This window comes from Oryctolagus cuniculus, chromosome 12, assembly GCF_964237555.1.
Source record: "Oryctolagus cuniculus chromosome 12, mOryCun1.1, whole genome shotgun sequence".
Classification (NCBI taxonomy): domain Eukaryota; kingdom Metazoa; phylum Chordata; class Mammalia; order Lagomorpha; family Leporidae; genus Oryctolagus; species Oryctolagus cuniculus.
The window spans coordinates 23376082-23388479 of NC_091443.1; the positions used below are offsets into that span (position 1 = coordinate 23376082).

Here is a 12398-nt window from a genome sequence, read left to right on the forward strand (position 1 = left end):
CGGCTGGCTGGCTCACAGGGGTCCTTCCTGCCCCGAACCTTAACGGCTCGGCTTTCCTGACAACATTCCCCTCGTCCCTGCACTGTTCCGGGCACTTGGAGCCGCAGGGAGACCCCCAAACCCTGGCAGATCATTCGGGAATGCAAAGCATTCGCCAAGAATCACAGCTGCGAGCTCCCAAGGGCAGGCGGTGGGCGCTGCGCCAGCGCAGGAGGTGGGACCCGGGAAAGAGCAGCGGAGAGGCCGGCCAGGGAGCAGCTGCCCGGGGACCCCTCCTCCCCAGCCATCCACCTGCTTCGCATGGCGCTGGCAGCCGGCTAGCCCCTAAAAATTTAAGTCCCCTCTTGTAGCCCACAGAGGGGCCACTCACTGGCGCAGTCTCTCCCTGCCTGAAAGCAGGCCCCTTTTAAATCCTAAAGACAGCACTGGTTGTCAAAACATTAGCTCTTTTTAAATTTTTTTCTTAATGCTTATGAATAGACCCATTCCAACTATTCACCTAAAGTACTCAAAAAAAAAAAAAAAAAAAAACTACCATAAAATAGGACAGCATCTCCTGGCTGCCCACCTTCTGCTCCATCCAGGAACCACACAGTGGTACTTGTTTCTTGTCTGTGTTTCCAGGAATATTCCCTGCATGCCCAAGCCTGTCTGCTTGTATAAGTGTTTTGTGTAAATAACATATATTACACAACATTCCCGACTTTACCGTTTTTTTTTTTTTCTTTAAAGTAACCTTGGGAGCTGTTTCAAGTCAGTACAAATAGAACTGCCTTGTTTATGTTCCTTTGGAAGAGATGTTTCAACAGCGCCCTGTTCATACTCAGGCTGGTTGTTGTCAGTCTTCCCTTGTTATAGGTAGTGCCGCAGTGAAGGTGTGTGACGCCCGTCACGTGCAGGTGCACATGTAGCAAAATTCCTCCAGGTGGGTCGCGAGGTCCAGGCCTGATATTTTGGTGGACATCGTGCCATTGCCCTCCACAGAGATTCCTCCAGTTTATGCTCACGAAGCAAGCATGTGCCTGTGTCTCCCACTGCTCAGCAGTGTTCCGACGTCTTTACTCTCTCAGCCCGTGAGTGGTGCTGTAACAGAATACCGCAGACTGGGTAGTTTGTAAAGAAGCGAAGTTTTCTGGAGGCTGGGAAGGAGCTCACATCCGCTCGGCCTCTGGCGAGGACCTCCTGGCTGCACCACGACACGGCAAGTGTGTGAGCTCAGGTCTTAGGAAGCCACCAATGCCATCCTGTGGCCTCCACCCTCGTGGCCTCATCGAACCCTAATTGCCTGGCAGTTGCAGTAACGTATCAGTCAGGCATTGAGTTTCCAGCACTTGAACTTGGGGGAGACATTCAAACCACAGCGTCTACCTTTCCAGTGATAGATTTTTAAAATGCTCTCTCGTCATAATTCTAGTCGCTTTCCTCTTAGGAAGCTGAGCCTCTCTGCCTGTGTGAGAGCCACTTGATTCTCTGCTCTGTGAACCACGTTCTCTGTCCGTTTTATATTGCTGTGTCATTTTGGTCTGTAGAGCTCTCTCTGTTGAGACTGCCACTATGTGTACAGGAACTTTTTTAATAAATATTTTATTTATTTGAAAGTCAGAGTTACATAGAAGCAGAGAGAGAGAGAGAGAGAGAGAGAGAGAGAGAGGTTTTCACTCCCCAGATGGCCGCAATGGCCAGAGATGCGCCTATCCAAAGCCAGAGCCAGGAGCCTCCTCTGGGTCTTCCCACGCGAGTGCAAGGGTCCAAGCACTTGGGCCATCCTCCACTGCCTTCCCAGGCCACAGCAGAGAGCTGGACTGGAAGTGCAGCAGTGAGACCTGAATGGGCGCCCATATGGGATTCTGACACTGCAGGTGGTAGCTTCACCTACCACACCACAGCAATGGCCCCTTGTACAGGAATTTTTTTTCCAGTTCACTTCCTCTTCCCTCCATACTCAAAGTCTTCAACTCATGCAGAATTCACTGCTGTTTTATGTCATTGAATTTATCTCTTCATCCTTGGCATGTAGCAAATTTAGCATTCACATAGTAATTCCCTTGAAATTATTAAAATTTCTGCAAATATTTTATTTATAAGATTTAGCTATTGATTTGAAAAACAGAGTGGCAGAGATGGAGAGGGAGAGAACTTCTATCTGTTGGTTCATTCTCCAAATGGCCCCAACAGACAGAGACTGGGCCAGGCTGAAACCAGGGGCCAGGAACTCCATCCAGATCTCTCATGTGGGTGTCAGGGACCCAAGTACTTGGGTCATCTGCTGTTGCCTTCCCAGGTGCATTGGCAGGGAGCTGGATTGGAAGTACAGCAGCCAGAACTCAAACTGGCACTCCAATATAGGGTGCTGGTGTCACAGGTTTGGCTTAACCACAATGATGGCCCTTTCCCCAATATTTTCTACTCAAAATTTATTATTTTATATTCAAGCTTCAAATCTGCAATCCAGCCAGAATTTACTACAGTGGCAGACAAGTACAACTCTGTCAGTATCTTGCGCCAGAGGGCTGTCCAATGATCCCAACACATTTATATGGTCAGTAATTCAGTCACAGGTGAGCAGGAAACTCTGCTTCTAGAACTTTCACAGGAGTGGAATCAAAGTGCCATCAGGGCTCGAGTCTCATCTGAGGCTCGGCTGGGGAAGGATTTGTGTTCAAGCTCACATGGCTATTGGCAAATTCGGTTCGAGTTCAAGCTCTTTGCTGGCTGTCTCCCACAGACCGCTCTGAACTCTGCCATATGACCCTCTGCACATGGCAGCCAGTGAGGGAGTGAATCAGTGGAGAAATTAGAATGACATCCTCCAATGTACTCACAGAAGCAGCCTTCCAGCACCTGTGCCATATCCTACAGATTAGGAGCCAGTCACAGGGCCCACCCGCATCATTACACAGGGTGAGAACACGGGGAGGCGGGGCTCACTGGGAGCCTTCCAGCCACAGTGTATACTCTGGCCCCTGCTGATTCATGTCCTTCCCCTCTGCAGAATCCACCTGCCTGCTCTCAAGTTCTCAAGAATCTTACCCATGATAGCATCACTTTAAGGTCCAGAATCTTGGGGCCAGTGCCATGTGCAGTACGTTAATCCTCCATATAGGATGTGGTGCCAGCATCCTATTTGGGTGTCAGTTCTAGTCCCAGCTGCTCCTCTTCCAATCCAGCTCTCTGCTATGGCCTGGGAAAGCAGTAGAAGATGGCCCAAGTCCTTGGGCCCCTGCACCCACATGGGAGACCCAGAAGAAGCTCCTGGCTCCTGCCTTCGGATCAACACAGACCTGGCCATTGCAGCCAACTGGGGAGTGAACCAGCGGATGGAAGACCTTTCTCTCTGTCTCTCCCTTTCACTGTCTATAACTCTACCTCTCAAATAAATAAATAAATAATCTTTTTTTTTTAAGTCCAGAATCTCAACATCAAAGCCAGGCCGAGGCCCAGGCGTGGTTGGGTGCTGCAGCTCATCAAGTCCAGCTCCTGGAGCACAGTTCCTCTTCAGAAATAAGCAAGTTCTGTGCCCCATGCACCTGTCACTCAAAGTGTGGGGGCGGAGGGAACAGGCAGAGACATCCCCATCTGAAAAGAAATAAACTGGGGGTTTCATGTGTTCAAAACTTCCATAGCTCAATTGTCATAGTATCCTATTTCATCCATTGTTTTTTTCTGCTCAGTATCCACATGGGATCGGTTCAGGGTCCTCTCCAGATACCCCAAGCCACCAATGCTCAAACCCTTCCTATAAAATGGCTGGTGTTTACATACAACCCAGGCTCTGCTAACCGTGTCCTTTAAATCACCTTTAGACAGTTGACCACAGGTACTCCAATGTAAATGGCGCTTCTACTGTATTGTTCAGGGAATCAAGACAAGGAAAAGTCATGGTCATTACAGATGACTTTTTTTTTTCCAAATAATTTTTGATCCACAGAGTATAACTTTGTGTATAAGGGAGCTTCAAAAAATTTGGTGGAAAATAAAAGATAAGTTATTTTGGTGCAAAAATTTTTGGAATCTATACAGGCAAAGGGTCATCCAGTAGTTCATGGGAAATGTATATTACAAAAACTTTGGACTTTTGCAGTAAAATAAACTTAATTTTTTAATTCCATTTCTCCATGAACTTTGACGTACTCTCAAGCACACAGTCCTTTTTCATTACTCATATTTTAATCACCATCATAATCCCTTGTACTTACTAAGTTCCAGGTATGTTTCTAAGTGTGCTACATACATTCACTCAGGCAATCCTCAGGGCAGTCCTGTGAGGGAAGGAACAGTTACCAGCTGGGGAACCAGCATTCAAAGTTCATCCTGATCTCAAAGGGGACTCCTGCTGGGAGGGAGCAGGAGCTGGGCCACAAGAAATACGAAGCCCCAGCAGGCTAGCAGTAGCCACACACACACGCCCGGAGCAGGGAACCAGACACACCGAACTTGGTGACACTGCCGTCCCAAATCAAAGCAATGGCTCCAGTCCCAGCTGCCCTGCTTCTGATCCGGCTCCCTGCTAATGTGCCTGGGAAAGCAGCAGAGGATGATCCAGCTGCTTGGGCCCCTGCATCCACATGGGAGACCTGGATGGAGTTCCAAGCTGCTGGTCCAGCCACTTGAGGAGTAAACCAGCAGATAGAAGATCTCTCTCGCTCACTCGCTCACTCTCTCTCTTTCTCTGTAACCCTGCCTTTTAAATAAATAAATAAAAAAAAAAAAAAACAAATCTTTAAGAAAAAGCGAAATGGAGTGTAGAAGGGTTAAGCAACTTTGCAAGAGCACACAGCTGATAAGTGGCAGAAACAGTATTCCTGGAAGAGCGGCTTGTAGGAGGTTTGAATGAAGGAGAAACTAAGCTGTCATCCTGGCAAAAGCTTCCCAGTCCTGGTAGCACAGGGTGTGTGTGTCTGTGTTTGCCTGTGACACGTTGGCCTTTTCTGTTCACGAATCGATAGCAATCAACAACTCTGAGACTGATCATAAGACACAGAAGTTTGCTAACTTGCCTCCCTGGCAGGCTGCTCCCTACGAATATAGCAACGCTGGGTTTCTTCATCTGAGCCGCCCTCCCCGTCCGCTCCTCCGAGTTGCCCAGAAAATCTTGCACCAGACCAGGCCTCCTGTCCCCATGGTGTGTAGCCAGGCAGTGCTGAGCCCCCCCCCCCCAACAAGCAGGTGCCCCATGCTGACCTCACTGTGTCCTGCAGCCCACCCTTCTTGCTGTAGATGAAGATTTGCAGGGTTTATCACTCTGGCTGCCCACTAAGTCCCTATTCCCTTTTCCCACCTTCCTAATGGAACCTTTCCTGTTTCAGGCATCAGATACTCCCACCACTAGCCTGGGAGATTTAGACATAAAAGGGTGTGCTCTCTCTTCTCACTCCAGGAACGGGCCGGGATTGGCCTCCATCTCTTGGAGCAATTCCCCCCTCCCTCTTTGGCTGCAGTTAGGTTTGGTGACTGCTGTGGCTGGGATATGGTTTGAGTTTGTTCCCCGAGGGGTCCTGTGTTGGGAACTCGGTCCTCAGCGTGGCAATGTCGAGAGGTGGGGGCTAGCAGGAAGTCCTTGGGTCCTAAGGGGTGTGGCCTGAGTGGGAATTGAGGTGGTTCTCTTGGGACCCCTGACTGAGTTTGGGCAAAAGGGTTGCTAAAAAGGAGCAAACCTTGCTCTCCTGCCCCATCCCCCCAGCTTCCTCTCCAGCCATGTGATCTCTCCCTCTTGCAGAGGCTCCTGTCTCATGAGCCACCTGTCATGAGGTCCACACCAGAACCATGCTGATGCTAATCCCAGCCCTGGAACCTTCAGAACCGTGAGCTAAATAAGCCTCTCTTTAAAAGAAGCAAAACCAGATTTTCTTTATTTAAAAAGCACAGTAACAGACACAGAGAGAGGAGAAAGAGAGAGAGAAGGAGGGAGGGAGAGAGAGATTCTATCTACTGCTTCATTGCCCAAATAGCCCCCGTGGCCAGGGCTGGGTCAGGCCAGAGCTCCAGCCAGGAACTCCCTCTGGGGCTCTCACATGGATGACAGCAGCCCAAGGACTTGGGCCATCTTTCCCTGCCTTCTCGGGCACGTTAGCAGGGAGGTGGACTCGGGGAAGAGCTGCTGGGAAGCTGTTGTCTCAAACAGTGCCCTAACCCATGCCACATCAACCCCATGCCTGATTTCTTTATAAAGTAGCCTGCCTCACATATTTCAACATAGTAAGGAACCAAGGCAGTAAGCTAGTTTGGAGCCAAACGGCACATGGCATTCCCTTTGGTGAGAGCTACTGATCCAGGGGCAGGCAAGTGAACAAAATTAGCCCAGCAGGACTTTTCACTTCTCTCCCGCCAGGTGGTTGCAAACCAGTGATTGTGTAGCCAAAACTGCTGTGGGAAGTCATATTAAGGCCATAAGGAGCATTTGCCTGCAAGTGTATCTTGTGGACAACAGGGCAGGGAGGCAAAGAAAAACTATCACAGTGATACTGTTGAGCCTCCCATACCTTTGGATTTCTTTTATGAGATAATATGTTTCCTTATTTTTATTTGAAAGGCAGAGAGACACAGAGACAGGCAAGAACTGTCCATCCACTGGTTCAGTCCCCATATGCCTGCAACAGCCAATGCTGGGCCATGATGAAACTAAGAGCCCACAGCTCAGTCCAGGTCTCCCATAGGGACAGGAGGGACCCAAGTACTTGAGCCTGCTGTTTTGCAGGGTGCACATTAGCAGGAAGCTGGAATCAGCAGCTGACCCAGAATTGAAACCAGGCACTCAGCTAGGGGGTGCAGCTGTCCCAAGAGGCATCTTAACCACTGCACCAAATGCCTAACCCAATCTTGTTATTTTTTATAAAGATTTGTTTATGTATTTTAAAGGAAGAGTTATAGAAAGGGGGGGGTCCTTCTATCTCCTGATTCACTTCTCAAATGGCTGTAATAGTCAATGCTGGACCAGGAGCTTCACCTGGGTCCCCTGTGTGGGTGCAGGGGCCCAAGCACTTGGGCCATCTTCCAATGCTTTCCCAGGTGCATCACAGGGAGCTGGACTGGAAGTGGAGCAGCCGGGACTTGAGGCTGCATCTAATATGGGATGCAGGTGCTGCAGACGGCAGCTTTACCCCACTGCACTACAGCGCTGGTCCCAATGTTATTGTTAAAGCCATGTGAGTCAGAATTTCTGTTACTTGCAATCAAAAGCTTCTTGATTCATACGGAATTAAAGGTATCACCTAATTTAACAGATGTCACTTGTAGCTCTTTTTGTAACTTCTGCCTCGAGTTGATTACAATTGCCTATTTTTACAGTATCTACTAATTCTAATTTCAAAACTAACTAGTAGTTCTGATTTCCTCTAGAAGCAGTATTAGTTCAGCCAGTATTTTAGACCATCAAAAAGTACGAATATCTCCAAAAATGGAGCAATAGCTCTGCCCAGGGAGAACTCAGCCCTAGAGCGATGATGGATGCCATGGGCAAGGGGCAGCCCCCAGCATCAGGGGCGTGTGCCCCTCCTCAGACTCAGCACCTCCCATCCTCCTTACCCTTTTATGGATCTGTTCGCCACCACTGGGGGTGCGTGGGCTGCTTGTCCACCAGTCTCGTGTCATGTCTGCTCCTTAAGAATGAACAGAGCAGTAACAAGCATAGACCGCCGCCCAACAGGCACACCCAGATCTCACAGTGATTCCAAGGGCCCAGGGTCTAAACATCCCGAGTAAATATGGGGGCGGGGGAGGGTCTGGGTGGAGGAAAGACTTCTGTGAATATTCAGTGTCACTCCCAGGGTGGACGGCAGGGGGCAGTGTCACTTCTGGGTTTGCCCCGCCATCCTTACTGACTGCCATGTGTGCTACATTTGCTTTATGGTGGTTACTTCTGAAGGTCTGAGTGGTCCTCTTTACTCTTCTCCCCGTGTTCCTCAGCTCTGCATGGAGGGTTGGCCCCAGTGAGCCCTGAGTGGAGGCAGGGAGGTGCGGGGGTCTGTGTAGGGCAGGCTGGGGCTGGATGGGTGCAGTTCCCCAACCCCGGGAAGCTGGCAAGGGGCAGCTTTTACAGGCTTTCTAGAGGGGACCAAGACAGGAGCCCTTTTATGCACAGATGAGCTCATCCTGGATTTACCGTAAGCCTGAAACCCAACGACCAGGGTCCCTGTAGGAGGATAGGAAGGTCCTAAACACAGGGACAAAGCGAGAGGAGGAGGCTGTGGGAAGACGGAGGCAGGGAGGGTAGGTAGGCTGCCCAAGCCAAGGTCCTGAGGCCACTGGAAGCCAGAGGGTCCAGGAAGGATCTTCCTCAGCGGGTGTGTGGCCCTGCCAACACCTGCATTCCAGACTTCCGGCACCCAGAACTGCGTGAGAGTAAATTCCTGTTGCCTTACGCCATGCAGCGCACGCTGGTTTGTGACTACAAACTCTTAGAGGATTCAAGACCCCGTTCCCTGGGGCTTCCTTTTACAAGTGACCAAGAAGGATAATTTTTATGACTTCCATAAAAAGTAATGACTCCCGATCACTTTTCATGATCCTACATGCCATGGAAAAAAATCCCATAAAATCATACTGCTAACTGCTTATGTAACTTTTTAAAAACAATCTGCTTGTGTAGACTAAGAATTCTGGCTAAATTCAGGATTTGCAAGAAGTAGGGTCATCTGATGCCTCTGGTGAGGGAGACTAGAATAGAGGAACAAAGGTGGGAGGGGAGCATTTTTAAATATATGCCCTTTTGTGCAACTGGGTTTTTATTTTTTGCCTTTCTTTTCTTAAACATACAATCACACAGTTAAGGAGGAAAAAAGTAACATGGCATTCCCATTGCTTCTAAAACCTCTCTGGTTTCCAGAGTTACATAAAAGTATCTTTTAGCCAACAATTGCTTAATCAAAACCAAACCATTAATTTGTTTATATAAAGAACAGTGGTATTACTAATAACGATTTGGCAAACAGCCATGAGGTTTTGGGTGCCTTATGATGTTGCTACTGCCTGAAATCTGTTGGCAAATCCAATTTGTTCTTTCTGCACTTGTTTAATTTCTTTGTTATAACTTTGTTTGGATTGATAGAGTTTGTTTGCACCCTCCTTAAAAAGACTGAATAAATGTGAATGCCTGCTGTGATGATTGTCACATTAGGTTCTCGTCTTTTTTAAAAAAAATAAGTAAGTAATAAGGGCAGTGACCTTAAGTCGCACACTGTTTGTTTTCCATTTGTTTATATATTTTTTTCCAAATAGAAAGCTGACACAGGCATGGTGTGTTTGTGCTAAGTTTCAAGAGAATGATTATTTTTGGATGCCCCAAATAGAACCACACTCATTATTTTCATTTGTTCTTTCATTTAAGTATGGGAGGGTGCTTGAAAAAGTTCATGGAAAATGGAATTAAAAGGTAAGTTTGGGGAGCAGGCATTGCGTTAGGTGTAGAGGTTATGACACCGCTTGGGATGTCTGCATCTCATTTCCGAGCTTGGGTTCCAGTCCCAGATTTGTTTCCAATTCCAGCTTCCTGCTAATGAGCACCCCGGGGGAGCAGCCAATGATGGCTCAAGTAGTTCGGTCCTTGCCATGTGTGTCGGACACCTGCACTGAGTTCCTTTGGTCTGGCCCAGCCCTGACTATGTGGGCATTTCAGGAGTGAGTCAGTGGATAGAAGATCTCTCCCTGTGTGTGTGTGTGCATGTGTGTGTGCCTTTCAAATAAACAAGAATAAATTTAAGATGAGCTTATTTTAGTGTAAACATATTTTGAACCGCATGCATAAGTTTTTCAGAATATGCATTTCCAGTGGCCCTCTTGAAGACCCCTTGTATATGTGGCTTGTGCCCTGAGGTACAAAGGCTGAGGACAAAAGCCACAAGGCAGGGGACCTGCTCTCAAGACCGGGGCAGACTTGGGACGGAGTGCAGATGATCCAGCACCATAGCCTTGCCGACAGCTCACGCTTAGCCACTGGATGAGTGGGAATGGTTGTGTCCGGGAGCTGCAAGGGGACAGCGCCTAGAAGCCAATGCAGTAAAAGCCACAGAAGAGATGGATCTTAGGAATGGGTCTTTGATGGACCACATCACAGTTCCATAACTACAGATCTCTATCGAAACAGACCAGCTTTGTTCCCCTGCCATTACCAGCTGTTTCATTATTGGCAGTGTCTGTCCCTGACGGGCTTCCGGCACCTTGCGAAGAGCAGGCTGGGCTTACTTACATGCTGGACGGGAGGGCGGCAGCCATCACATCAGAGAAGCAAATTAGAAGCAGAGAGAGGTTTCACTGCAAGGGAGGTGAAATAAAAGAAACTATGAATTTTAAAGCTAAAATTTTACATTCTCAGCCGATTCTTATCATTAGGGATTTGGTCTGTGCAACACACTTGGCCATTTTCACTGCTAGAAACCGAACACAAATTTTGCAAGACCATTCAGGGTGGTAGGGGTCTGGCAAGGATTTAGTCTATGATTTAGCAAAAAACGCTTTGCTGAAGGAGGTTGTTTTGTGGCACCGCTGAGATGCCAGCAGCTTCTCTACAGGGGTTCTCTTCCTCCTGGGTGACTGGCCTCCCCGGCAGAGAAGAGAGGTTGCGTGGCTGAGTCCAGCCCATGAGATGGACGCCCCCGCAGGCCTGGCCCTTTTAAACCTCCCCTGCTGGCTCCTTCCCTCCTTTGCTCCTAGTTGCTGGCTGGAATGGAGACTACCCTGGGGGCTACGTTGAAAGCCCCATTGATAAATGCAGCCTCGTGCAGCCTGGGCGCCCACATAACTGTAAGAAGGAGGCACCCCGCAGGGCTGCAGGGATTGCCCAGTGCTATTACAGGACCAAGGAATAAACCCCAAGGGGGCAGGCATGTGGTCCAGGGGATTAGACACCACCTGGGGCTCCCGCATCCCATGACCGAGCGCCTGGCTGGAGTCTGCAGTACAGACTCCGCCCCCGATTCCAGTGCCAGGCTAATGCAGACCCTGCAAGGAAGCAATGGTGGCTCAAGTCCTTGGGTCACTGCCACCACCTACAAAGGAGACCTGGATTGCGTCTCCGGTTTCTGGCTCCAGGCTCCTGACTTCAGTCTGGCCCAGCCACAGCCGGCTCTTTGGCTTTTTGCAGTCATTTGGAGAGTGAACCAGTAGATGACAGCTTTCTCTCTCTGCATATTTGACTCTCAAATGCCCCCCCTTTTAAATATTTTTTTCTTATTTTATTAGAAAAGCAGAGTGACAGAGAGGGAAAGAAAAAATAGATCTTCCATCCATTGGTTCATTCCCCCAAATGGCCACAATGACTAGAGCTGAGCCAGGATGAAGTCAGGAGGTCAGGAGCCAGGAACACTATCCGGGTCTTCTGTGTAGGTGGCAGGGACCTAAGCACTTGGGCCATCCTCCACTGCTGGGACTTGAGCAGGCACTCCTATGGGATGCTGTCATCGCAAGCAGCAGCTTAACCCACTGTGCCATGCCAGCCCCTCAAATAAACTTTTTGAAAGATTTTATTTATTTATTTGAGAGGTAGAGTTACAGACAGAGGGAGGGAGAGACAGAGAGGTCTTCCATCCGCTGGTTCCCCCCTCCTCTCCCATTGGCTTAGATTGCACAGCTCAGTCCCTATTTCCAAGTTTGGCTGTTTGTCCCATGCCCTTGGCCTCCTGGACCAGGGTATGCTGTCCCCCCGGCTGCTACAGATGTGGGTGCCTGCAGCAGCCCCTGCACAGACCTCATGCCCGCACCTTCATGTTGGCCCTCAGTAAAGAAACCCTCCCAGAATGGCCATACTGCTGTGTGCTGTGTCTTTCCTGGGTGCAGTCTGGCGGAGACAAGATTGCTTTGTCCTGCAGACACTGTACCTAGTTCTAGGACCTCAAAAGGCAGTGGGTGCATTTTATGGTGGTCAGTGACAACCACAGGTCTCCTACGTGGATATCAGGAACTCGATTACTGGAACCATCACTGTTGTTTCCCATGGTCTGCATTTGCAGGAAGCTGGAGCCAAGAACCAGAGCTGATGATTGATCCCAGGCACTCTGATGGTGGTATGCAGGCATTGGAATTGCTAGGCTAAACACCCACCCTGAATTGAGTTGTTTTCAGTTGATAATATTTCCTCATGGGTCAGAACCTAAAGGTATAAAAAATTAGTTAATGAAACCCACACCAACCCATGCTCCTGTTTACCTAGTTCTTATACTCCACAGGAACCACTCTTCCTAATTTCTTACATATGTTTAGAGTGATACATGTACTTAAAAGCAAATTTTAAATATACAGTATTCCACTTCTCCCATTGTTACTAAAACATAAATAACATAAGTTTCCAAATTTGGGCATTTTTTTAAATTTTTATTTAATGAATATAAATTTCCAAAGTACAGAATATGGATTACAATGGCTTCCCCCCCATAACGTCCCTCCCACCCACAACCAAACCCTTTCCTACT

At 48.6% G+C, this 12398-nt stretch overlaps 1 long non-coding RNA gene across 1 annotated transcript; it reads right to left on the minus strand.

Moving 5' to 3' along the window:
* Window positions 1-965: 965 nt before the first annotated feature.
* On the minus strand, window positions 966-11944 carry LOC138844617 (uncharacterized). The gene is made up of 4 exons (XR_011380721.1): window positions 11808-11944; window positions 10181-10245; window positions 7522-7595; window positions 966-1083 (listed from the first exon to the last, which is right to left on the minus strand). It is a non-coding gene; the product is annotated as an uncharacterized lncRNA (long non-coding RNA).
* Between the last annotated feature and the right edge of the window lie 454 nt (window positions 11945-12398).